At 45.9% G+C, this 25,520-nt stretch overlaps 1 protein-coding gene across 6 annotated transcripts in view; it reads left to right on the forward strand.

The window, feature by feature from the left end:
* SPECC1 (sperm antigen with calponin homology and coiled-coil domains 1) overlaps positions 1-25,520 on the forward strand; it is a 299,800-nt gene that overhangs the window by 42,520 nt on the left and 231,760 nt on the right. Inside the window, exon 1 of one of the 6 annotated variants that reach the window (XM_058676535.1) lies at positions 13,778-13,896. The exons of the other annotated variants lie outside the window; for them this stretch is intronic. The gene's annotated coding sequence lies outside the window, so the exon portion shown is untranslated. Of the gene's footprint in view, positions 1-13,777; positions 13,897-25,520 lie in introns of those variants that run through there. 6 annotated transcript variants of the gene reach the window in all.

A 25,520-nucleotide genomic window follows, 5' to 3' on the forward strand; every position in this document is an offset into this window, starting at 1 on the left:
AAAAGGGTGGGGGTAAGCATTTGGCACATGATTACAACGCTAGCTTGGACACTGTGTGCCATACCAGAGTGTGTGAGCTTGAGTCTCGGCTCTGTTTCCCGTTCCAGCTTTCTTGTGAGGCAGTCCTTGGGAGGCATTAGCTGATGGCTCAAGTACTTGGGTCCCTGCCCCGGGCAGAGGGAGACAGGCTGAGTTTCAGGTGGCTGATTTGAGCCTGACCAAGCGTCAGTTGTTGTTAACATCTGGGGAGTGTCCCAGTAGTTGGGAGAGCTCTGTGTGTCTCTTTTCCGCTGCCTTTGAATTGCAAATAAGTAAAAAAGAAAATACAAATTTTATAGAGTGCTCTCACCATAGAACCCAATGGATCAATGATTGGAGACATTCCATTTTAAAATAATTGCCACTGCACTTCCTTTTGGCCCTTCCCTTTTTTAGCTGCCTGAATGGCGTATCGTGTGGCATGTGGTGATGTCACTATAGCTTGCATGTGATTCCTGTGCAATAGTCAGCCTTAGGGGCCAGAGTTGTGGTATGATGGGTAAAGCTGCCAGCTGCGATGCCAGAAACTCATACGGGTGCCAGTTTCAGTCATGGTTGCTCTACTTCATTTCTTTAATTAAAAAAAAATTTTTTTTTTAACGATACAGTTCCATAGGCTCAGGGAGTTCCCCTTCCTTCCAATCCAGCTCCCTGCTAATGCACCTGGGAAAGCAACAGAGGATGGCAGGATGGCCCAAGTACTTCAGCTCCTGGGAGACTCAGAGGAAATTTCTGGCTCCCGGCTCCTGGCTCCAGACCAGCCCAAATGAGCTCCAACTGTTTCAGTCATTTGGGGAGCAGATCTGGGGCAGCTGGGACTTGAACCAGCACTCTGATAAAAGATGTCGGTGTTGCGAGCAGAGAAGTGTATTCATCACTTTCACTATGATTTTATCAGACCGCTTTGCTATACCAAGTTTTCTGAGCCAATGTAATGCTACAAAATAAAAAAAGAGGAAAATTGTGCATATAAGTTATACACCCAGCATACGAATAAAGGGTGGAATCTTCAATAATTTCATGAAAAGTACATATTATCAAAAAGCTGCAGAGATTTCAGAATCTTGTTCACCAAAATCCGCTTACCTTTTAATTTCATGTTTTCACAAACTTTTTAATATACCCTCATATGATTATGTTATGAAAAAGCAGCAACAAACTTGCCAAGGTAATATGCAGCCTTTTGTCTGAAAGTTAGGTGCCCAAAACGACCAATACTTGTGGTAGAAGTGTGGCAGATTCCAGTGAAATTTTTCAAGTTTGCGAAATGTATATGAACGAAATTGTTTTATTTGAAATAGAAATTTCCAAGATTATTCTTTTTGCTGTTGTTGTTCAGGAGAGGTCTTTTATGGTACTCGTGAGTTTTATTCAGCAGCCTGCTAAATGATCTTTTTCATTCAGCATTTTTTCTGCTGCTTCCCTCTTGTTCAACTGTTGTGACTTGCTAAATCAAAGCAATTACACCTTGAAAGGAATTTAATGTCATTTTCTTCAAGGATTATGTCATTCTGATTCTGAGATATTGAACAAACCAACCCCTGTAGATGTATTTTTCACTCCAAGAGACCCATTCTCCTGCATAGCCGAGCTAATAGGGAAGCGAGCAGCCCACACCCGCTGGGACCCCTCCGTCATGTTCTGTGCCTGACTGCAGATGGTGCGCATGGCCACCGGTCCTTTCAGTGTCCCCGCCTTTGTTCAACCAGAGGCGCCTTCGTTTTCTTCCTTCCCTACAACTGTATTCCTTCAGAGTGAGGCTGACATGTTCTGTTGTACTGACAGTGTGATGGCTTACAATGGCCTTCATCCTTGCAACTGATATGCGGTTAAAAAAAAAAAAAGTTCCTAGCATGCCTTTTGATGTATTTCCTGGGTCTCCGCGTGTCCCCCAGGCATGAGCAACGTGGTAGCAGTCGGTGGTCATTTGATAAGAATCAGGGCAGAGGCCAGCCTGATCCGCAGCCGCCAGAGAGAGCACTTAAAGGCACAGTATTTGAGAACCTTAACCTCTTCAGTTGCTATGAACAAGTACCTTGCCATCAGTCATGCTCCTTGGCTGAACAGTGGCTTCCAGGAGACTGATTTCTGACGGATGCTGATCACACAGCACTTGCTAATGTGTGCTATAAATTATTGGCCTCTACCTTATTTGTCTTTCATTTATTCAACAAGCCTTTATTTAGGGCTGGCTAGATGCCAGGCTCCCTGTAAGCTGGAACAGTGATGTTGCCCTTAGAGAATGAGTGTTTATGGTGTGGGGAGTTCCCTTGTATTAGGTCTGTGCTTTACTGCTTGTTTTGCCATGTCTCCTGTTTCTTGCCTTTTACATTTCAAACCCGTAAGCTGTTTCAAGCCAACGCCCTCATTTCAAGGTATTTTGTTATCCAACCGAAACATATAATAACAGTTGTTGTATTCATCTTTATGTATCTGGACTTAAAAATTCCATTTAAAACCTTTCAGTTATACAACATATTATTGTGAAAATTAAAGTACAGAAAAGGAATAAAATATGAAATCTCTCTTTAAAATTTCCACCTCAATTGATCCTGCTTTACACACAAGTGTAAGAAAATAGCTATTTTTTTGTATTTTTACTAACGCTATTACTTCTTTTAAAAACACTAGTCCTATAGGAATACCTGTGGTACCACAGTTAATGCATGGTACAGCCCCTTACCCCTGCTTGGGATGCCTGTCCTAGTCCACCTGTTCTGCTGCTGGCCCAGCTGCCTGTCTGTGCTTCCTGGCATGTAGCAGATGATGCCTTGAGTACCGGGGCCCCTGCAACTCACATGGGCCCCTGCAACTCAGATGGAGTTCCTGACCTTGGGTATTGAGGGCATTTTGATTGTGAAACAGCAGATGAAAGAGATCTCTCTCTCTCTCTCTCTCTCTCTCTCTTTTTAGCAGTTGCTCTCACTCTCTCTGGCTATTATTCTTCCTTCAAGCAGATGAAAATAGATAAATGAACATTTAAAACTTTTAAAAAAATTCTCAACAACCAATATCACTTGAGATACCTGAGTTCTACATTGGAGTGCTTGGGTTCAGATTCCTGCTGCACCGATGATCCAGCTTCCTGTTAGTGGGTGTGTTGGGAGGCAGCAGGGAACGCCTTGGGTACTTAGGTCTCTGTCACCATGTGGGAGATGGGAATGGAATTCTGGGTTTCTGCCTTCAGCCTGGCCCAGGCCAGGCCAGGCCCAGACCCCGACCCCTTGACTGCAGGCATTTGGGGGAGCGAACCAATGAATGGAAATTCTGTGTCTCTCTGTCTCTTTATGGCTCTGCTCTTCAGATAAAAATAAAACAAAAATATAAATATTCTGCTGCTTTAGCTGGGTACTAGACAGGCTAGGTCTTTCTGTATGTTTATTAGGCATTTGGCTTGTTCTTTTTGTGAATTGCCTGTTTTCTGTTGGAATGTTTGTTTCTTCTTTTTAGTTAATTTTGGTAATCTATGTTTTTCTAGAAAATTATCTGTTTTGCCTAGTTTACGACTCCATATATGTAATTATGTCCTCTTTCTTGTTTCTAATTTGGATACTTTCTTTTTTTTTCCTTGATTAGATTTGTCAGAAGTTCTTGTTAATCCTTTAAAGACAAAGTTTTGTAAATCTCCAAGACATTTTTTTTTCATTTTCTGTTTCATTAATTGCTGTTTTTCTATTTACTCATTTCTTCTTCCTACTTTCTGTGGGCTTAGAAAGACCCTTCCTGCACTGGAGATAGTAAAGGCTCAAAGATATGAAAGTCCTTTAAAAAAAAATTGTGGATACTTGTCTTAAACATGTATTCTAGTGCAAGTAAGTTTTGAAACAAATACAAAGGGTTTGGGTGGCCACTGTACGGCCGCTGCCTCCAGCACGGGATCCCATGTCAGAGCACCGGGTTCAAGTGAGAGCTCTTCTACTTCTGATCCAGCTGCCTGCTACTGCACCTGGGTGGGAAAGCCGTGGAAGATGGCCCAAGTACTTGGACCCAGAATGGAGTTCTTGGCTCCTGGCTTTGTTCTCGCCCAGACTCAACCATTGCTTCCATTTAGGGAGTAAACCAATGGATGGGAGACCTCTTTCTGTGTTTGCTTTGTCCATCAAAACAAAACAAAACAAAAGGCTTTCACAGTACTTAGTATTACCAAAATATTGTGCATAAATTTCAAAATGTTTGCACCAAGGTCAATTTTTAATCCCATTCCACAAGCCTTTTGAGGTGCCCTCCTACTTGTCACCCCGCCCTGAGTTAAACCAAGAAATTCTTGAAATAAATGCTATGGGAGGTCTCACCAGTTGCTCAGAGACACTGAGGGCCAAATGGTCTCATGGGAGGTTTCATTTGGAAACCCAGATTGGGAGGAAAATAAAATGAGTGAGTTGGCAGCCCCCAGATGGAGGCTGTCTGAGGCCAGCTTGGTGGAAAAAGGTGATTTGGGGTTCGGTGGGGGAATAAACAGGAATGGCGGGGGCGGGGGGAGGAGAAGGAAGCTGAATCTGTGGCGAATCTGGAGCTTGCTGTGAGCCGATGAACCAGGCCTGAAGGGGACCCAGTTGTTGCAGCAGCAGCAGATCACAAAGGGCACTGCACAGTCCCAGTCCTGGTGGCAGGAGAATCAAGTGGATGGGCACATTGCCAACAGTGAGGGGATATGCAGGGGCACTAAGACTGAGTCACTCTCTGGGGTTCTTGTTCTTTCCCCAAATTAGTTTCACATCTGCTTTGGAATCAAGAGGGTGGCTGTTTTCCCATTCCTGGCCAATTAAACAAATGCAAATCTATGCAGCCTGGAGGGAAGTACGGTGTGGGTGGCAGGTGTATAGCCTTAGAAGCAGGGGGTGGTTAGTGCCAGAGCGGGAGAACACCAAGCGGGTCTGTCCCAGGAGCTGGAGCTGGCACACCAAGCTTGTCCTTAGGTGGCCTCTGAGGTTCTACTGTGAGATCCTTGTGTATGACCTGGCACGATAGCAGTACTTTTCGTATGAGATTCATTAGCATACTGTGACCTGAGCACAGACCAACGTTTCGGTCCTCACCCTGCTGTTTGCAGAAGGAGTCTCGCCTTTCTATTTTCACAGGGAGGACATGATGAACCTTGTTTTGTGGTGCATGGGAGGGTCAGCTTTCCTAACCACTGCCCAGTGTAGTGTGTTTTGCTCTATAATTAGTCCTCTCTATGTAATTTCCTACAGTGAAATGTTATGTTTTAGAACAAAACTTAAAAAGTCATCTGTAGCAGAGGTTTGGTTATCATAGACATCCACCCCTCGTTAGAAGGAATGAGAATTTACAGACAGACTTTATACATCACAGAGAAGCTCAGTATACTCATATTTTTAAACCGTCTTGTTTAGTTACAACCATCTTTATTTCTTGAAAAATCTACTTATTTATAAGCAAGAATTATGGAGAGAGAAGGAGAACCAGAGAGTGTGAGATCTTCCATCTGCTGGTTCACTTTCCAGATGGCTGCAACTTCCAGGACCAGAAAGAACCGAAGCAAGGACCCAGGAGCCTCATCTGTGTCTCCCCATGGTGTAGGGGTCCGAGTCCTTGGTTCATCTTCTGCTGCTTTTCAGGGAGCCGGATCAGAATTGGCCCAGCTGGAACTTGAACCAGCACTTATAGGAGATGCCAGCATTCAAAGCAGTGGGTTAACCCACTATGCCACAATGCTGACCCCCTCATATTTCTGTGTCATAGCCTTGAGTCAAATTGCAGATTATTTTCAGTGTGTTTATTATGCTGAGCTAGCCCATCAGATAAACAGTCGGTACTTGTACCCGTTTTCCAATAATAAACACTGCATCTGTTGCCGGCTGGGAGAAACTCAGAAGCCCATGAGGGTTTTCACCTCCTCCTCCTGTCCTCCCCGGAAGTGTGCCCTTGATCCTGCAATCCTCCTGGTTCTCTTGGATACGGCCAGGCTATAGGGCAGGAGTCCTGAAGACTTCCTGTGACAGCGTTTGCCGAACTTAGTCCAACATCTGCTTGAAGCTCACTCAGAGTCTCTTTCATCTGTTGCCTTGTCCTCCTTATTTTTAGGGTTGATAAATTTATTTTCCAAGAGCAAAAGCGAGCATTTTTGCAAGCTTTGATTTTTGGTGAGGGTTTAGGAAATTCTTGTTCTGTGGGGAGCTGGCGGGTTGCCCACAAAAGCACATAGGAACTCAGCCCGTGCAGAGGCGTCCTACAGTGAAGAGCCTTAAGTTTGGAGTCACCCATCCAGCTCTTGGCCCTGGGTCTGCACCAGAGGAGCACCTCCACCTGCCGCAATTGTCTTATCCTGTTCATACAGAGCCCAGGAGGTGAGGTTTCGCAGACTGTGAAAGAAGTTGCATACAGGGTTTAGTTATTTCCATAAGAAATAATCCAATCGAATTGAATTTTCAGCAGTGTGTACCATGATGTGACACAGCGTGAGGCTGACAAGAAACTTAATTGCTGTTAGGCTTAAGTAGAATTGTTAACATTGTGAAACTGTCCCAGGTTTCATTTACAGGGACACTTAAAATGCGTAAGGAAAATTTAAATTTCCCATTGCATCACTGCCCGGAGGTAACCATTCTAACAAAGGATTTTTTCCAGTCTTTTTCCCATGCCTAAATGTCAATATGAGTTCTTGGTTAAACACATCATTTCCAACACAGTCCACTATATATATTGTCATCAGTGTTTTATGTCATCAACTATTTTACAGTATCATTTAAAATTTTAGATAAGAGACATTATGATGCAGTTGGTAAACCACAGCCTTATGGAGATGGCACTGGTTCAAGTCCCAGCTGTGCCACTTTTTTTTTAAATTGTTATTGCAAAGTCAGATATACAGAGAGGAGGAGAGACAGAGAGGAAGATCTTCCGTCCAATGATTCATTCCCCAAGTGGCCACAATGGCCAGAGCTTAGCCTATCTGAAACCGGGAGCCAGGAGTCTCCTCCAGGTCTCCCACGCGGGTGCAGGGTCCCAATGCATTGGGCCATCCTTGACTGCTTTCCCAGGCCACAAGCAGGGAGCTGGATGGGAAGTGGAGCTGCTGGGATTAGAACCGGCGCTCATATGGGATCCAGGGGCATTCAAGGCGAGGACTTCAGCCACTAGGCTGTCACGCTGGCCCCGGCTGCACCACTTCTGATCGACCTTTCTGCTAATGCGCCTGGGAAGACAGCAAGAGGATGATTGCTTCCCATGAGGGAAAACTAGATGGGCTTCAGAACTCATGGCTTTGGCCTGGCCCAGCTGTGGCCATTCTGGACATTTGGGAGTGAATCAGCAAATCTCTGTTACTCTGCCTTTCAAATAAGTCTTTTAAAAATAGAGACATAAAATTCACACTTGGAAGGTATATGATGATGTGATGTTTTTGCATATTTGTAAGGCTATGAAGCAGTCACCACCTTCAAATTTCCAAAAACATTAATACATTTCTGTCACCCCCCAAAAAGAAACTCTTGCTTCATTCTGTGACGATCGCAGTCTATGTCTCTGTGGCTTTGTTTTTCTGGACGTTTTACGGGAGTGGAATTGTGCCATACATGACCTTTTGTGTTAAGCTTTTCTTGGGTCATCTTCATGTTTTCAGGGTTCATTCATGCTGTGGTATATATTGGTACTTCTTCATCCCCCCCTTTGTTACTTCCTTTTTACTGGTGAATAGTGCAATCCTACAACAACTCTATTTTTTTATTTATCCATTTGTCTGCTGAACATTCGTGTACCCAGCTCCTCCACCCACACACATTCTTTGGCTAATAATAGTTTTTTGTTTTTAAAGATTTATTTGTTTTTATCACAAAGTCAGATATACAGAGAGGAGAGACAGAGAGGAAGATCTTCCGTCCGATGATTCACTCCCCAAGTGACCGCAACAGCCGATGCTATGCCTATCTGAAGCCAGGAGCCAGGATCATCTTCCGGGTCTCCCACGCGGGTGCAGGGTCCCAGAGCTTTGGGCCATCCTCAACTGCTTTCCCAGGCCACAAGCAGGGAGCTGGATGGGAAGTGGAGCTGCCGGGATTAGAACTGGTGCTCATATGGGATCCCGGGGCATTCAAGGCGAGGACTTTAGCTGCGAGGCCACCCCGCGGCCACACCCTCTGTTTTTTATAGAGATTGACGAGCTAGTTCTATAATTGACAAAAAAAACCAAGGGCCCAGAAAGCCAAAATAATCTTAAAAAGTGAGGAACAGAGTTGAAAGACACACCATTTCCCCAGTTTCAAAACTGACTACAAAGCTACCACCATGGAGATTGTGGTATTGGCAAACAGATCAGTAGGCCAGAATTCAGAGTCCAGAAATGAACGCATTTACAGGAAGTTGGTTTTGACAAGGATGCCGAGACAACTCAACGGGAAAACTTGCTTTTTTCAGTACATGGTGCTTGGCTAAGGGAATTTTCGCATGCCAAAAAACGGGAAGAAATTAGACTCCTACTTTATACTGTGTAGAAAAACTACCTCAAAGCAGAACTACAGTGAAAACACTTAGGAGAAAACACAGGTGCAAAACTTCACAGCCTTGGATCCCATCGTGTTACACATGTCAGCAAAAGCATAAGCAAGCAAGCAAAGACAACTAAACCTGATTGTGATTCAAGAAATTTAAAAGAAACTGAAAAGAAAATCCACAGAATGGGAGAAAATATTTGCTAATTGACAACAGTCTATTTTCCAGAACTATTATAACTCAATACTAAAACCACATCTAGTCCAAAATAGAAACATGGGCAAACGGTGTGGGTGTTTAAGAATTAAGACACCAATTTAGACACCTGCATATCCTATCACAGGACTTGGGTTCAATATCCAGCTTCAGTCCCTGATTGCAGCTTTCCTGTGAATGCAGACCCTGGGGGCTCAGCGTGATGGCTCAATGGTTAAATCCTCACCTTGCAAATGCCAGGATTCCGTATGGGTGCTGGTCCGTGTCCCAGCTGTTCCACTTCCCATACAGTTCCCTGCTTATGACATGGAAAAGCCATGAAGGATGCTCCAAAGCCTTGGGACCCTGCACCTGCACGTAGGAGACCAAGAAGCAGCTTCTGACTCAGCTCCAGCTGTTGTGGCCATTTGGGGAGTGAACCAGTGGATGGAAGAACTGCGTCTCCCCTTAGCTCTGTAAATCTGCCTTTCTGATGAAAATAAATAAATCTTTTAAAAAAAATCAGACCCTGGGAAGTAGTTCAAGTAACTGGACTCCTGCCCAGCACATGGGCGATCTGGACTGTTCTTGCTACTGTGGGCATGTGGAGAGTGAACAGGCAGATGGGAGTCATTTCTCTGCCTTCCAAATACATGAACAGATAAATTAAAAAATTTAACAGTACATTGACAAAGGATCTGAATAGATTTTGGCCAAAAAATGCCCAAAAAGCATGCCAAAAGGTGTTCAATATCATCAGGCATTAGAGAACTCAATCAGTAGACACCATGCAGTTCAAAGCCACAAGGAGAAACCACTTCAGTATCTACTAAGAAAGCCATAGGCACAGAAAGAGGCAGTACCAGATGCCAGTGTTGTGGCGCTGCAGGTTAAAGCCACATTTTATTACAACACCAAAGTGCCTTACTGTTGTGCAGGTTCAGATCCGGCTTCCTGCTAAGGCACTTGGAATGGTAGCAGCACTTGACAGCCGTGTGCGAGACCTAGATGGAGTGCCTGACCCCTGGCTTCAGCCTGGGCCAGATCTGGCTGTTGCAGCCATTTAGGGAGTGAACCAATAGAGGGAAGATATTTCTCTGTCTATGTTATTCTGCCTCTCAAATAACTAAACAACTCCATTAAAGGAGGAAGGGAAGGGGGAGAGATAGCAAGGATGTGAGGAACTTAAATTCTCATGTACACTTAGAGAAATGCAAAACGGGTAACCAGTATGACAGACAGTTGGGTACTTCATCCAAAAGTTAAATTACATTATGACCCAGTGCTTCTGCTTCTTGGTATATACCCAAAATAACTTAAAAGAGGGGTCAAAACAAAAACCTATTATTAGATCCCAAAGCGGTAGCCTAGTGACTGAAGTCCTCGCCTTGAACGCACCGGGATCCTATAAGGATGCCTGTTCGTGTCCGAGCTGCCCCACTTCCCATTCAGCTCCCTGCTTGTGGCCTGGGAGAGCAGTGAAGGATGGCCTAAAGCTTTGGGATGCTGCACCCGCATGGGAGACCTGGAAGAGCTCCTGGCTTCAGATCGGCTCAGCTCCAGCCGTTGCGGTCACTTGGGGAGTGAATCATCGGACGGAAGATCTTCCTCTCTGTCTCTCCTCCTTTCTGTATATCTGAGTTTCCAGTAAAAATAAATAAATTTTTTTAAATAAATAACCCATATTTATTAAATATTAAAAAAATAAATAAATCTTTTAAAAAAAAACTATTATTAGGGCCCGGCGCCGTGGCCTAACAGCTAAAGTCCTCGCCTTGAACATCCTGGGATCCTATATGGGTGCCAGTTCTAATCCCGGCTACTCCACTTCCCATCCAGCTCCCTGCTTGTGGCCTGGGAAAGCAGTTGAGGACGGCCCAAAGATTTGGAACCCTGCATCCGTGTGGGAGACCTGGAAGAGGTTCCTGGTTCCCGGCATCGGATCGGCGCAGCACCGACCGTTGCGCTACTTGGGGAATGAATCATCAGATGGAAGATCTTCCTCTCTGTCTCTCCTCGTTTCTGTATATCTTACTGCAATAAAAATGAAATAAGTCTTAAAAAAAAATCCATTTTAACTGTGTTTTTGTTTTTTCTTCCTCTGATTATGAGGTCGTAAGACTAGAAAAAAAACTCTTATTTTTTGTTCATTTATGATATATATTATCCTATAAAATGAAAAGAAATTAGTCCCTTATTCTCAAATTTGTAATGCCATTTTTGTCATAAATTCTTACTTCTGCACTGTGTCATGAGTCATTGAACTGATCTACTTTGTACTCCTGAACCATACTGTTGCAATTATTTTAAGTCTCTGGTCTGTTTTAATATTTGGTATAGTACAAGTTCTCTTTCATTTTTTAAAAGAATTTTCTGTTACAGATAAGAACCAGTTATCCAAGACTTCCTATCCTAGACAGAAACATCAGCTATCCTACCAGGCGAAGTTTAGAAAAATTCTATAAAGAATTTTCTCCACACTTCTAATCCTGCCTGAATTTTTATTAGAATTACAACATGTTTATAGATTAGTAGGGTGTGAATATTTCATTGGTTGGAAGAACATGTTATTTTTTTTAAAGATTTATTTATTTTTATTACAAAGTCAGATATACAGAGAGGAGAGACAGAGAGAAAGATCTTCCATCCGATGATTCACTCCCCAAGTGAGCCTCAAAGGTCGGTGTTGCGCCGATCCGAAGCCAGGAACCAGGAACCTCTTCCAGGTCTCCGACGTGGGTGCAGGATCCCAAATCTTTGGGCTGTCCTCGACTTCTTTCCCAGGCCACAAGCAGGGAGCTGGATGGGAAGTGGAGCTGCCGGGATTAGAACCAGTGCCCATATGGGATCCCGGTGCGTTGAAGGCGAGGACTTTAGCTGCTAGGCCACGGCGCCAGGCCCAGAACATGTTATTTTTTTTTTTTTAAGATTTATTTATTTTTATTGGTAAGGCAGATATACAGAGAGGAGGAGAGACAGAGAGGAAGATCTTCTGTCCAATGGTTCAGTACCCAGGTGGCCGCAACGGCCAGAGCTGAGCCAATCCGAAGTCAGGAGCAGCCAGGAGCTTCTTTCAGGTCTCCCAAATGTGCAGGGTCCCAAGGCTTTAGGCCGTTCTCGACTGCTTTCCCAGGCCACAAGCAAGGAGCTGGATGGGAAGGGGGGTTGCCGTGTTTCGAACCAGCGCCCGTGTGAGATCTTGGTGCATGGAAGGCGAGGACTTTAACCGCTAGGGTAACATGCAGGCCCGATATATGTTATTTCATCCAGTCATTTTTGCCTTTCTGTAAAATGTTGCTAATTTTTTTGAGGTGATTGTAATATTCTCAATATACCTTACTCATTTATACTTTAAATATTTTTGTTCTCGTAAGTGGGATTTTTGCACATGAAGTAACTTGTCTAATAATGTTCATATTTTAGAAATTTTCAGGGCTGTTAAGTGAGTTTCAAAAAGAAATGACCTACAAGCTGAGGAATGAACACTGCTTATATTGAGTGTGTCTCCCTCTATTTATGAGTTTACAGGATCACACAGAAGACTTGATGCTCCAGGGTACTGTTGAGTGACAATTTGTAGTTTTGTTCACCCAGGCTTCCCCTCCCCGCCTTCCTGCCCAGTGGAGCACTTCTCTGGGGGGCGGTCTCCTCTGTGTCGGAGAACTTCAACAACCTCGAATTTGGGGAAAAAGGTTTTCCATCCCCAAAACATCTGTGTGTGAGTGACACCAATGGGAAAATGGATCTGAGGGGAGATTAAAAACAGTAATCTCGGTGGATGTCGTTTGAACCCCAAGGTGTGGTTGGTTTATAGGCAACTGGAATTCTCCAGTTGGCTAATTGAGCTGTTAATTTTGCCATATCGCTTAAGCACTGTTGAACCAGAGCTGTATTCTGGTCATGGCCACCTCCCTTGTCTGTATCCTAGCATCATGCACTGTTTTTCTCTCCTGCATAAGTTCGGTTCTCATGTCTGCCCCTAACACCCGAGCCATAGAGCTGCTCTGCTGCCCTTCCCTCCTCTTCTCCAGTCACATCACAGAGAAAACTTCAGCTGTGGGTCCGGCGCCGTGGCCTAGCGCCTAAAGTCCTCATGTTGAACTCGTCCGGGATCCCATATGAGCGCCAGTTCTAATCCCAGCAGCTCCACTTCCCATCCAGCTCCCTGCTTGTGGCCTGGGAAAGCAGTCGAGGACGGCCCAAAGCCTTGGGACCCTGCACCCGTGTGGGAGACCTGGAGGAAGTTCCTGGCTCCTGGCTTTGGATCGGCACAGCACCGGCCGTTGCGGTTACTTGGGGAGTAAACCATCAGACAGAAGATCTTTCTCTCTGTCTTTCCTCCTCTCTGTATATCTGACTTTCCAGTAAAAATAAAATAAATCTTAAAAAAAAAAAAAAAAAAAAAACCTCAGCTGTGGCAGTGCCTGGGCTGAGCCAGGCCCTCCTTTGAGCGTTCTCAGAGCACCCGGAGCTCATTTCCTTTCATGAAACTTCTCCCGGCTCTTTTGTGCCCAGGGTCTTTGCTCCCTGTTGCAGCAGGTCCTGTCTTTGCCTGTGCACCATGCATAGCAAGAGGGCACTATACCCCAGGTTTTGTGGGGATGCCCATATTAGAGTGAGTATGCAAAAACATTTTAACACATTACTGAAGGCTTCCTCTATTTCTCCCATCCCTTGGATGGGCTCAACAGATCCACCTGCCTTAACAGCACGTCCTGCCTGGAACTTGACTTCCCTTCCCCACTCAGAACACTCTGCAGTTCATAAAAGCCCTGGAACCAGGAGCCCTGAGACTTCACCTCTGAAAGGCACACTGGCTTGTGTTTTTTTTGTTTTGTTTTTTTTCCCCCCGTTTTCTATCTTCGGGAGCAATCAGCAAGAAGCTAACAAGCCTCCAGCTTTACATTCTTGAGCTCTGGAAAGACAGGAGTTCAGACGCCGCACCTAGTCAGAAGTGCTCGTTTGCACTTGGCGTGTGTGCATGTGTGCATGTGCGCAAGAGAGATAGATATAGAACGAGAAAGAGAGGAGGCGGGAGACGAGAGGGAGAGGCGTGGAGAGCAGAGCCCGCCTGCTTCCTGAGTGCAGCCTTGCCCAAGCGCTCTCAGAGTGTGGGTTTCCTCCCAGGGCAGCACCCAACCCAGAATAGCACAGCTGACTGGCCTGGCTACGGTCAGTAGCCCTGGAGACACACAAGAGGCTTCGGGCTTTGCAGTGAGTACATAGTTGGTTGTTCTTTCAGAGGGATGGAAAGTCTGGGGAGGGAGACTATGGGAGGGAGAGCTTGACCGCTGTGGGACCAGGTCTGGCAGACCCCGGTAATGCCTGATTGGATGGAGGCGGTGGAATACTTTCTCTGGCAGTGCGTGGTCTGGCGATGCTAACGCTGCATGCGATGCTTTGGGGGCTGAAAGTGGATTTGCAACTCATCCTTCTGACGTCTTGAGAATGCAGTCCTGCTCAACTCACTTTTTTTCTGGCTTGCCAAGTGAGGATGATGCATGCTGACTTTCAATCCGTGTGTAAAGGCTCAAAGTGCCAAGTGCGGCAAGTTTACCACCCACACACCTGCCTGGTTCTCAGTCCCTGGATGTTCCTGATGGGTCTTTCCCCAGAAGCAGATGAGCATGTGGAGGGTCTGCTGATGTCCCGGTGCCCACCACCGAGACAAGGCTCTCGTGCTGCCCCAGAAGGCAGAGCTGCAACGATGTGACAGAGGCACAGGCTTTTCTGGGCAGTTATCTGTGATGTGGTTTCTGTTTGGACACTGCTTCTCTCACGCCTCCGCCACCCACCCCAACTCCCCAAAAGGCTCGCGATATTTTGACGTCTCTCTTAACCACTCTGTTTTCTAGAAATTACATTTTTGGTTTTTTTTTTTAATTTGTTTTCCCATTGACTCTTAATTACTTGTTGGGGTAAACTGCTTTGCCAAGTCATACAGGAGCTCTGTATTCTAAGTGGACCCAAGAAATGTGGTCCCTTCACCCTCACTTACAAGGCAAAGCTGAAGACAGTGTGTGGTGCTGCTCACTCATGTGGCTCCTTTACAACTCACTTCCAGGGTCTTGTTCTTATGTAGTTCTTTATTTTTTCTTTCCAAAGAGTGACCGCGTTTCACTTCCTTTCATTTTTCCCTTGCCAAAGGAGGTTATGCGTCAGTGCTGGCTACGCAGAGAAACCTCCAGAAGTAAGAGGGGAAGTGCGAAGCCAACCGTACCAAACTTTGATGTGAAAATTTGGACTTTGAAAGAACACACTGCTTCTGAAATATCGTCTTCCCTCTTTTCGATTTTACTTTTCAAGTATGTTACTTGTTTTCAGTGATGAAATAATATTTTCAGGTGTTCCTTAGGTGGATGAGTACAATGGTCAGATTCTTTATACATATTCCTTATTTGAGTCTCTCAGTAGCCAGAGGAGTGTAGCCAGCTGTGCTTAACAGGTGAGGAAAAGGAGGCCTGGAGAGACTGGGAACTCGGCCAAAGTCAGGCAGGTAGATGGTGCCGCCAGGATTGGAACTCTAGTCACTCTCAACCCAGGGCTTGTATGACATAAGCTCTGATAAACATTGCAGTGAACTTGGAAGTGAGAGAAAGTAGTGACTCAATCCTGTACCCTAAAACAGCTGCTAAAATTCCACATACAGTGGTTTATTCCTCAAATGCCCTCCATAGCTGGGGCTGGGACAGGTGAAGCCAGGAGCCCGACTCCATCCAGGTCTCCCTTGAGGTGGCAGGGACCTAACTTGTGTCACATGTGAGACCTGGATGGAGTTCAAGGCCCCTGGTGCAAGGCCTGGTTCAGCCTGGGCCAGTGTGAGAATTTATGAAATAAGTCAGCAGATGGGAGCTATCTGTTTGTTTTTCTAACTCTCAAATAAATATTACAGTTTTGTATTTCATATGATCAAATCTGTTTTTCATTATTCTTATTTAAATTCTGCTCTTTATATTTAATTTGGTGTATGAGGTGGCAAGTAGATTTAAGCTGACCCCCAAAAATAATCCTATCAGGTTTTCCCAGAACCATTTATAAGTGATCCTGTGTTCTCTAATTTTTTAATGTTCTATAACATTTTATGATTTTTGTCCTTTTATTCCGTTTTTCTATTTTATGTGACTTTTATGGATAATCTACTATATGTACAGAGGTTATTTCTGTGCTGTTACCATACTCTGGTAAATTCTGTTGCTTTTATAATATGTAGGGATAAATAGTTGTATGGAGTCATTATTGGTCAAGATAAGGCATTGGTTAGAGTTGTTAATGAAAAGTAGATTACTGAGGCTTAACTTCTCTGTCCCTTAGTCTTGTCATCTACAAGATGGGTATTATAACAGCATATGTCTGTCGTAAGGTTGCTGAGGTGTGGCAGTTACAACTAAATTAAAACAAATACACACAGAGAGAAAGTACTGGATTCTATATATGGGATAGAGAACATTTGAAATGTACTGTGTATTTTATATACATTAATATACATGATGTGTATTTATTACAGAGTCAGATGTGTCATTCTTTTTCATTATGGCTAAAGACAATTTTCCCTATCTCCCAAGATTACACGAAAGGTTGTGTTAAGACATGATGAGAAAGAATGACACGTTTGATTCTATCTACATTAAAACCCTGGCATATTGAAAGACAGGTAGATGGCAGACAGAAAGAAAGAATGTGCAACACACATACCAGAAAGGTTACTGTTAAGTAATAAATGAAGAATTTTCCCAAGCCAATTAGCCAAAAATAAACAAAAGAAAAATGGTCAAAGGTTGTAAACAGGAAATTCTCAGAAGAAATATAGGAGGCCCATAAATTTGTACTGTAATCCACAGTCATGGTCATGGAAATGCAAAATCAATGCTAATGAAATAGCATTTGCTCTGAAACAGATTGGCAAAAAAAAATGAAAACATAAATAACATCCAGTGAAAGGGAATATACAGATATAAGCACTGGTGATCCCAGCTAGCAGGAACAAATATGGAAAACGCAAACGATGGATGTGAGTATTGGGTCTAACAGGTTATGACACAGCTTGGGATGGCTCCATCCCGTAGCAGAGTGCCTGGGTTCGAGTCCTGGCTCTGCTGCTGATTCCAGCTTTCTGCTAATTCGCGTCATGGGAGGTAACAAGGGATGACTGGAGTACCTGGGTCGCTGCCACCCCTGTGGGAGATGTGCATGGAATTCCTGGCTGGAAGCTTTGGTCTGGCACACGCTATCCCACACTCTCTCATCATGAAAAACTTTTAAAACACTGTAGCTTTGACTGGTCTTAGAAAAAAATACTCCCCATGTTTTAAAGTTGGCATTTAATGACATAATCATATTTATGTTAAGAAACCTTATGTATTTCTGAGTATGAGCATAGAATATTCATTTAAAAAATGTACTGGATGTGTGATGTCAAGCTGTTCGCTGCATCTCTGGAGAAGAAAGTTGCATCAGAGTAAGGTCACTTTCTCCTTTTGCTAGAGTTACTTCTGTGTTTAAATTTGTAATGAGCCTCTGCTTATATATTTGTGAAAAACAAATAAATGAGCATCTCCTCCCCACCCTGAGGCCCATGAATGAGAAGATTTGTGGGGAGCAAGATGTTACGTTAGAAGCTCAGGGCTGGGAAAGCGGATGATGCATTTTTGGACAAGCGAACACTCGCACAGCAATGTTTTAAAATTCCTTGGAGATTTTAAGTTAGATTTAGGGGGGCAGCAGCGAGGAATTTATGGAGGAAACTCAACCCAAAAAGAGCGGAAGGACAACGTGTTGTATGGATGGGCACTGACTTTCTTCCCACCTGCCGTCCCTGTTTAGGCTTTGTGCTGTTCTGTCCCCTCGCGGGTGGTTGGATGACACTCAGGAGGTTGTTGTGTCTTGGCCCGCCTCTATTCAAATAGCCCGTCACCCACTTCTTCACCCAGCAAATATCTAGCATCTAGTGTTGGCCAGGCAGTGTGCCAGGGCCTAGGGAGACCGGGGTGAGCTGGAGAGGGAGTCTCTAAGGGAGTTCACCCTACAGAACAGTAGACACACTGGGGATCAGCATTAGCAATGGGACGGTGGCTCTGAAGCTGCCAGAGAGAGGGGGAGGTCGTAAGGATGGGCTGTGACGGGTGGTCAGCAGAAAGTCAGGAGGCACTAACTGCAGCCGGACTGAAAGGGCCTTGCAGGGGCTGTCACAGCCTCCCTGGGGCTCCCACCTGGGCCGCCCCCCACCAAGTCGTTTCTCACTTTATGCCAGTTCCATCACTGCATCATCACTCCATTCTCGCCCACATCATCCCCTTCTCTGGACCCCGAGTGCTGTCTTCATTCCTTTCACTGGGACCGCCGGCTCTCAGATTTGGGTGATTGAATGCCTCTCTCCGTAACTGTTGCTGTACTTACCAAATTTTTTGGAAGAAACCTGTGAGTTATTGTAAGTGAGACACAGTGAGAACAGAATGATGCCATTTTTACTTGAGAGGAAGAGAGGCCGAAAAAGAGAGTGCACTCCCTTCTGTTATTTCATTTGCCCAAATACTTGCAGCAAAGCAAGACGAGAGCCAGCCTCCAGCAACTCAATCCGGGTCTCCCTTAAAACAGATAGAAACCAATTACCTGAACTATCACTGTTGTCTCCCAAGGTGTGCCCACAGGCTAAATATTGGCTCCAAGTGTTCCAGAGCTTGAAAACTAAAGGGAAAAATGGGGATGTGGCATAGCAATTTAAGATGCCACCTGGGTGGACCCAGTATGGTAGCCTAGTGGCTAAAGTCCTCACTTTGCACACGCCAGGATCCCATATAGACGCTGGTTCTAATCCTGGCAGACCCACTTCCCATCCAGTTCCCTGCTTGTGGCTTGGGAAGGCAGTTGAGGACGGCCCAAAGCCTTAGAACCCTGCACCCATGTGGGAGACCAGGAAGAAGCTCCTGGCTTTTGGGTTCAGATTGGCTCAACTCCAGCGGTCGCTGCTACTTGGGGAGTGAATCATCGGACGGAAGATCTTCCTCTCTATCTCTCCTCCTCTCTGTATATCTGACTTTGTTTTTGCAATAAAAATAAATAAATCTTAAAAAGAAGAAAAACAAAGAGAGGAGGAGAGATAGAGAGGAAGATCTTCTGTCTGATGATTCACTCCCCAAGTGACCGCAATGGCCAGTGCTGCGCCTATCCGAAGCCAGGAATCAGGAACCTCCTCCAGGTCTCCCACGCGGGTGCAGGATCCCAAAGCATTGGGCCGTCCTCGACTGCTTTCCCAGGCCACAGGCAGGGAACTGGATGGAAGTGAAGCTGCTGGGATTAGCACCGGTGCCCATATGGGATCCTAGGTGCGTTCAAGGTGAGGACTTTAGCTGCTAGGCCACGGCACCGGGCCCCTATATATCTGACTTTGTAATAAAAGTAAATAAGTCTTAAAAACAAATGGTGCCCCCTGGGTACCTTCACTCCATATTGGAGTCCTGGCTTTTCTCCCAATTCCAACTTCCTGCTAATGTGCAACCTGGGAGGGAGCAGGTGATGGCTTCAGTGGTTGGGTCCCAACTAACCCCGCAAGAGAACCAGATTGAGTTCCCAGCTCCTGGCTTCACCTGACCTGGCCTGGCTGTTGTGGGCATTTGGAGCATGAGCCAGCGGAGAGATCTCTTTATGTCTCTTTCTCCATCCTTCTACCTTCCAAATAAATAAATAACTAACATGAGCACTAATCAGTAGTGAAAGCAGAAATAATCTAGAAGGCTTATATGAGGGTGCCTTCAAACGTCTATGGGAAAATTAATAAAAAGGAGTTTATTGGGGTAAGAATTTTTTTTTTCAGACTAAAGGTTTACTTATTTATTATGAAAGGAAGAGTGACAGGGAGCTGGGGAGGAGAGTTAGAGAGAAAGATCATCCCAGGTGGCTGCCAACTACTATGGTTATTCCAAACCAGGAGCTTGGAATTCCGTGGGTGATAGAGGCCTGATGATTGGAGCCACCCTCTACTGCCGTCCCAGGGGAATTAGCAGGGAACTGGATGCGAAGTAGACCAACCAGGACCCTAACTATGATGTGAAATGCTGACACCCCAAATGGTGGCTTGACCTGATGCACCACAACATCAAAGCTACAAAAATGATTCGACATGTAGGTTGTTCATAATAGGCATTTTCCATGAATTTTTGAAGACCCCTTGTTGTACATGCAGATCAGGTGATTTTTTTTCTTGCACCCAACTAAGCCCATGTTTAAATATCGTTTTCCACAAACTTTTGGAAGTACCCTCCCTCGTATGGTGTTGCTTTGATCACAAAGAAATACCATTTACCTAGGAAGGAAATGTATTAGTCTGGATTGTTACTTTGCAGAAAAGACTCCACTGTCAGCGAATTCAGCCGGGCGGGGGAGAGGGAGAACCCGCAGGGAACTGAGCTGTTTTGTACAATTACAAGGTGGAGGGAGGGAAGCTGGCAACAGTTGTCAAGGGTGAGGACTCTGAGGGACCCCAGAGGCAAAGTGTGGGAGCTTCCCAAAGGGAGGAGCCACACCTGTCTGCAGTAGGTGGTGCTGGGAAAGAGCGGTGGGCAACTCACCTGGCCATGTGTGTGAGCTGGTGCAGGAATTAACTGGCTGGACAGCAGATGAAGGATGAGAAGTCAGGGGATGCGTTTGGATGTCAGTCTGCCTCCTGGGCTCAGGCCTTGCGAATCCCTCCGGTGCCCAGTGCCTGCAGGTCTGAGTGTGTGGAAAGGCCATCTTCCTGGCTTTGGATGTGGGAGCTGTCCCCACACCAGAGGACCCTCAAGACCAGAAATGGTACTGTGTCTGGTGGAGGAGGCTGGTATTGGTCCCTCCTACCCCCATGTCCTGATCTTCTGCCATGCCAGGGATTCAGGAGGAGCTCCAGAAATGTGTATTGAACGAACAAATGAAATAGTCCCCAAGTGTTGGCGCAAATAAGAGAATTCCCACGACTTCCTTTCCAGGGTCAGCAAAGCATGGTGTAAGCAGAAGAGATGAGGGCCCGGGGAAGGGAGTGTTCAGGTTGAGGGAGAGGAGTGTGCCTAAAGACAGTGATGAATTAGGTGCAGGTGGATTTTGGATTTGTCCTGGCTGTACTGCCTCTGGGATTTGGTCATTCTGGGCACCCCGGGTCCCCTTGCATGTCACACACTGACCCTGAGTTTTCCATGCTAACATTTAAAAATGGCTCTTCATTTAGCAAGCATTGGCCGTCTCTGAAACCCAACCTAGGATCCCACTGGGCTGTTTCAGGTGCGTGGAGTGGAGCTTCCATGTAGCGCCCCCTTTGGCCATCAGGCTTGTATGTGCGCAGCTGCCCTATGGACCTGACGCCTGCTGCTTTCCTGAGTTCCAGATAACACGGAGTTTCCATCAGTCACACAGGGAAAAAGCCTTCTTGCCCACACACTAAAGTCTAATCCCCATACCTGCCAAACCCATTTTCCAGCACTGCTTTGCACGAATTCCCATAGTATCCTCCTGCTGCTGCCAAACTGAGCTACTTACCCCTCTGGCACTGCCCCGGGCCCATTTCCCACAGAACACCCTTCCAGGTCCCTTGGATTAACCATGTCCTCCCCATCCGGTAGAGTCCTGCCCATCTGCTAGGGCTGCTGAGTCGAAGTAACACCGACTGCAAGTTTTAAACAACAGAAATGAATGCCTGCCCAATGCTGGGAGCCAGCAGCCCCAGGTCAAAGGTGTCAGCAGGGTGATTTCCTTGGAAGACCCGCAGCTGGCCGCCGCCACCTTGCGTCCTCCCCTGTGTGTGTCTACGTCCTAACCTCCTCTTACGTGGTCCCGATTGTGCAGTAGCAAGCCAATGAGTGTGAATTCGTCTCACCTCAATTCACCTTGTAAAGACCAGTTCCAATGAGTCCGATCCTGAGATACTGGGGATGGGAGTGGAGGGGGGGCGCAGACATACACTTCAGCCCTTAACAAGAGGCTCACTCAGTTTAATCTCCAGCATTCTCCAGTTCTCATCACGTCCTTCCTGTTCACACACAACACCACGAAAGGCAGGATTCCATTCATTCTTTTATAACAAGTGTTCTCTCATGTGCATCATGCATACCACATTAAAAAAAAATCAGTTCAGGCCCGGCTCAATAACATGGTGGATAAGGCCTCGCTTTGAACGCGCCGGGATCCCATATGCATGCTGGTTCTAATCCCAGCATCCCCGCTTCCCATCCAGCTCCCTGCTTGAGGACTGGGAAAGCAGTCGAGGGCGGCCAAGGCCTTGGGAGCGTGCACCCACGTGGGAGACCTGGAGGGGGCTACAGGCTCCTGGCTTCGGATTGGTTCAGCTCCAGCTGTTGCGACCACTTGGGGAGTGAACCATCCGCCTTTCCAATAAAAATAAATAAATCTTTAAAAAAATAAATTCATCTCTTGGTGGACACGTAGGTAGACTCCATGTCTTGGCCATTGTGAGCCGTGCTGCAGTAAACAAAGAAGTACAGATGGCTTTTTACCAGTCTGGTTTCGGTTTCTTTCTGTGTGCACTGGTGGGGTTGCTCTGGATCATGTAGTAATTCTATTTTTAATTTTGTAAGACACCCCCATACTGATGGTGCTAAATCACATTTATCACACTTCCACTAACAGTGTATGGGGATTCCCTCCAGAGAATTTTTTTTTTTTGCCCATTTTGGTCATAGCCATTTTTAAAAGCATTTATTATTACATCATTCAAATCAAATTATCCATTTTGAGTTTCTGGAAATAGGCAAAAAAAGATTTTTTAAATGCTTTTTTATTTGATTTGATAGGCAAAGAGAGAGAGAGAGAGAGAGAGAGAGAGAGAGAGAGAGAAAGGACTCCCATGCACTACTTCACTCCCCACATGCCAAATGCCTACAAGGACTGGGCCAGGGCCAGGGCCAGAGCCAAGAGCACAGAGCTCCATCCTGCTCTCCCACATGGGTGGCAGGAACCCAAGTACTTGGGCCATCGTCTGCTTAGCACGTCATCAGGATACAGAGTCGGAGGCTGGATTAGAAGTGGAGTAGCTTGAACTTGAACCTACAATCTGATATGGAATGTGAGTGTTTCAGTGGGAGCTTAACACACTGCACCATCATGCCCATCTCCCAAACACCATGTCAACCGCTGTGCCAAATGCCTGCCTTGATGTGCCTTGTCTGCACCCTATGCATCTATCTACACACTTTTTAAATCTTAGACACTCTAATATGTGTGTAGTAATATTGTCTATGGTTTCCACGCATTTCCTTAATGAATGATGATATTAGGTTTCTTTTCATGTACTTATTGCCAACTGGATATTTTTGGTGGGTGTTTAGTACGGTTGTTAGGGATGCCACCTGGGATGCCCATAGTCTTAGAGTCAACCAGCAGGTTGAAGGGCAGAGTAACAGAGAAATCTTCTATCTGCTGCTTGACTCCCTAAGTGGCTCTTACAACCAGGTCTGGGCCAGGTCAGAACCAAGAGCCAGGAAACTCTGTCCTGATCTCTGAGATGGGGGTCAGGGACCACGTACTTGGACCATCTTCTGCTGCCTGCTCAGTCGTATTAACAGGAAGCTGGATCAGAAGCAGAGTCAGCTGGGACTGAGACCAGGATACGGGTCGTGACTTTGTAAATGGTGGCTTCACCCGCTATGCTACAACACTGGCTTTCTTTCAGATACTTAAAAAAAAAAATGCTTTTGATGTAGTGCTTAAATCTTTGACCATTTTTTATTGGATCTGCATGTTGTTGTTGTGATTATTTGTTATTGTGTTTTGTGAATTCCTTTTAAATATGAGACAGATCCTTTGATCTGTCCTACAGATCATTTTGTGTCCTACAGATGTACCCTTTGGTGTGTGCTTTGTTCTTTTCTCTCTTTTTATTATTATTATTTGTTTATTTTGAAAGTTGGACTTTCAGAGAGGGAGAAAGAGATCTTCCACCTGCTGGTTCACTGCCCAGATGGCTACAACAGCCACAGCTTCTTCAGGATCTCCCATGTGGGTGGCCTAGGCATTTATGCTATCATCTGCAGCTTTCCCAGAAGACTGGATTAGCAGAAAGCTGGATTGCAACTGGGACACCCAGTACATGAACCTGGTGCCCGTATGGAATACCAGCATCACAGGCAGTGGCTTTGCCCACTGTATCAGAGTGCCAACCCCTTGGGGTTTTTGCGTGTGTATTTTTTTCCTTGATATTTCTTGAAGACCCATTTTCTTGATATTTCTTGAAGACCAGAAGTTTTGCATCTTGGTGAATTTTTAAAAAAGATTTATTTATTTTTATTGAAAGGCAGATATACCGAGAGAGGAAGATCTGCCGTCTGATGATTCACTCCCCAAGTGACTGCAACGGCTGGAGCTGAACCAATCAGAAGCCAAGAGCCAGGAGCTCTTCTGCATCTCCCACATGGGTGCAGGGTCCCAAGGCTTTGGGCCATCCTCGACTGCTTTCCCAGGCCACAAGCAGGGAGCTGGATGGGAAGCAGGGCCGCTGGTATTAGAACCGGCAACCATATGGGATCTTGGTGCATGCAAGGCGAGGACTTTAACCACTATGCTATTGTGCTGGGCCCCATTTTGGTGAATTCTAATTTATCAGGTTTTTTTAAAAAAAATTATTGTGTAGCTCATGCTTTCAGTGTTGCACTGAAGAAATTTTTTATCTAATTCCATATCACAGAACTTTTTGCCCTGCAAGTTTTCTAGTCTTAAGGGGGCACACTGGGGTTCGGACTTCATCATTGACATATATTATGGACCAGACTCAAGACACAGAGCTGCGTGACCAGTGGGGAGTGAGACAGAGTCCCTCCCCTTGTTTGAGAGGCAGGGGTCGGAGGTCACTGAGGGCAGGATGGGATACTGTGGTCTTCATCATGGTGGGGAAGCAGAGCTACTTGGCAGGTAAAGGGGTTGTGAGCTGAGTTTTACAGGACAGGAGGAGAGGAGTAGCGAGCCGTGTCGTGTGCAGGACCTGTCACCTGGACTTGGAGTGGCCATGGGAAGATCTTTAGGTGGAGAGCACAGGTCCTGCTACTCACAGCGGTGGGCATCTGGCATGCAAGCAAGGCTCTGAATGCCAAGGCCACGGCAGGATGGCGCAGAGGAGAGCAGCCACCGGCCAGACAGGGAGCACTCAGCGCCTTCGCACAAAACAGAGGAGCAGGTGCAGGAGGCTCTGTGATGGCGGTTCTCCAGCAGCCAGGAGGGAACTGCCCTTCTTCCCTGTCGTTCAGTTGCATCTGCAGCCTCCATAGCCCAGTCACAGCGAGGAGTGGAGAGCTCCGTGTGGTTACATAACTGTTTCTATCCCCCGCTCTGGGAACAGATCACACGGCAGCTGCTGTACTTTCTGTTCCTTGTAGCTCTACTCCTGCGGACTGTTCACGGAGCGTGTGATGACAAAGGTAGCTCCAGGAGCGGGCTGCGAGATGCTCCCCCGCATTTGTGGTTCTCGTGTAGATTTCAGACACACCATCCTGGTGGCGTTTGAAACTGAGGAGACACGGGGCGGATTTGCAGTAGGCACTGAATACATTAACCCTGCCAAGCGCAGCAGTGGCTGTCATTAGCCAGCTGGCACTGCAGGAAAGACAGCTAAAGCCTGGGGGTTAGGAAGGAACATTTCAGGAATGTGAGAACAAAAAAAAATCAGCTGCATTCAGTGATTTAACGTAAGCCGGTAACAATAAAGAAAGCCAGAACTCACAGGGCTCTAAACAGCGTTGGACTACATACAGCGTGCATGCGCTTGGGGCTAGAGACCTTCCTGGCTCCATGGAGTGAGAGTGCCTTGCTGCCACAGGGTCCCCAGCGAGAGGCAAACCCAGGTTCGGGTCCTTCATCCACTGCACTTGCAA

Source organism: Ochotona princeps, chromosome 17 (genome assembly GCF_030435755.1).
Source record: "Ochotona princeps isolate mOchPri1 chromosome 17, mOchPri1.hap1, whole genome shotgun sequence".
NCBI classification, from domain to species: domain Eukaryota; kingdom Metazoa; phylum Chordata; class Mammalia; order Lagomorpha; family Ochotonidae; genus Ochotona; species Ochotona princeps.